Here is a 2127-nt window from a genome sequence, read left to right as displayed (position 1 = left end):
TGACGGGTTAATTACTAGCTTAATATTTTAAAGGACACAATTTAAACAAATAAAGAAATCGAAGTTATTAAAGCAGCTGCCCTGAGTAAAGGTACAGCCCCACTATAATGTAAAGACTTATACATACATCAAAATTAAGCCCACCAATTCCAGAACAAACATGCACAAGCAAGAATACTACATTGCTAAGCCTGCCTTTGCTAGGGAAGATTTCTCACCAAAGTGCCAGCTTCTTCACGGCGTACTACATAAATATAATATTCTCCATCAACAATAAAATACAGTATAAAATTATAAACTGTACGAAAACTTTTTTACAACAGTATCAAAGGTTAAATGTCTACAAACTCATTTCAAAGTCATATCCAGGCTCCTACAAACTAGTAAAAGCCTCACATCAATATGTAAAGTGCACATGGATACATTCCGGTTTGATAACGTAAACCAATCCAGCTGTCCCCAGAATGAGATTTTCACTCTGCAGCGGAGTGTGCGCTGATATGAAACTTCCTGGCAGATTAAAACTGTGTGCCCGACCGAGACTCGAACTCGGGAGCTTTGCCTTTCGCGGGCAAGTGCTCTACCAACTGAGCTACCGAAGCACGACTCACGCCCGCTACTCACAGCTTTACTTCTGCCAGTACCTCGTCTCCTACCTTCCAAACTTTACAGAAGCTCTTCTGCGAACCTTGCAGAACTAGCACTCCTGAAAGAAAGGATACTGCGGAGACATGGCTTAGCCACAGCCTGGGGGATGTTTCCAGAATGAGATTTTCACTCTGCAGCGGAGTGTGCGCTGATATGAAACTTCCTGGCAGATTAAAACTGTGTGCCCGACCGAGACTCGAACTCGGGACCTTTGCCTTTCGCGGGCAAAGGTCCCGAGTTCGAGTCTCGGTCGGGCACACAGTTTTAATCTGCCAGGAAGTTTCATATCAGCGCACACTCCGCTGCAGAGTGAAAATCTCATTCTGGAAACATCCCCCAGGCTGTGGCTAAGCCATGTCTCCGCAGTATCCTTTCTTTCAGGAGTGCTAGTTCTGCAAGGTTCGCAGAAGAGCTTCTGTAAAGTTTGGAAGGTAGGAGACGAGGTACTGGCAGAAGTAAAGCTGTGAGTAGCGGGCGTGAGTCGTGCTTCGGTAGCTCAGTTGGTAGAGCACTTGCCCGCGAAAGGTAAAGGTCCCGAGTTCGAGTATCGGTCGGGCACACAGTTTTAATCTGCCAGGAAGTTTCATATCAGCGCACACTCCGCTGCAGAGTGAAAATCTCATTCTGGAAACATCCCCCAGGCTGTGGCTAAGCCATGTCTCCGCAGTATCCTTTCTTTCAGGAGTGCTAGTTCTGCAAGGTTCGCAGAAGAGCTTCTGTAAAGTTTGGAAGGTAGGAGACGAGGTACTGGCAGAAGTAAAGCTGTGAGTAGCGGGCGTGAGTCGTGCTTCGGTAGCTCAGTTGGTAGAGCACTTGCCCGCAAAAGGCAAAGGTCCCGAGTTCGAGTCTCGGTCGGGCACACAGTTTTAATCTGCCAGGAAGTTTCATATCAGCGCACACTCCGCTGCAGAGTGAAAATCTCATTCTGGAAACATCCCCCAGGCTGTGGCTAAGCCATGTCTCCGCAGTATCCTTTCTTTAAGGAGTGCTAGTTCTGCAAGGTTCGCAGAAGAGCTTCTGTAAAGTTTGGAAGGTAGGAGACGAGGTACTGGCAGAAGTAAAGCTGTGAGTACCGGGCGTGAGTCGTGCTTCGGTAGCTCAGTTGGTAGAGCACTTGCCCGCGAAAGGCAAAGGTCCCGAGTTCGAGTCTCGGTCGGGCACACAGTTTTAATCTGCCAGGAAGTTTCAAATCCAGCTGTGCCACACATCTTGACCAACACGATTATTCTGGAGACACCATAGTACAAGACGTCCACATACTTCATGTTGCCAACAGAGGCATGATACTTGACCTTCTTAAAAAAATTGAAATTTTTGTCAACCAAATATGGCACCTGACTACCTACTGAGTGACCAGACTGAACTGAGAAACAAATTTTCCCTTGAGAATATCGAAGACTTTCTTGTTCAAAACAGTTAATCAGTCAAACAAACCTACACTTCAACCCTGCTCCCTATGCCAGCCCCCCCCCCCCCCCC

General features: G+C 47.1%; 1 non-coding gene across 1 annotated transcript; it reads left to right on the top strand.

Annotated features, from left to right (window-relative positions):
- Nucleotides 1–1433: 1433 nt before the first annotated feature.
- Nucleotides 1434–1508, top strand: Trnal-caa. The gene has a single exon. It is a non-coding gene; the product is annotated as a tRNA-Leu (tRNA).
- The last annotated feature ends 619 nt before the right edge of the window (nucleotides 1509–2127 follow it).

This window comes from Schistocerca americana, chromosome X, assembly GCF_021461395.2.
Source record: "Schistocerca americana isolate TAMUIC-IGC-003095 chromosome X, iqSchAmer2.1, whole genome shotgun sequence".
Lineage (NCBI taxonomy): Eukaryota > Metazoa > Arthropoda > Insecta > Orthoptera > Acrididae > Schistocerca > Schistocerca americana.
The sequence above is the reverse complement of the archived record's forward strand: the minus strand, read 5'-3'. Positions and strand labels throughout refer to the sequence as shown.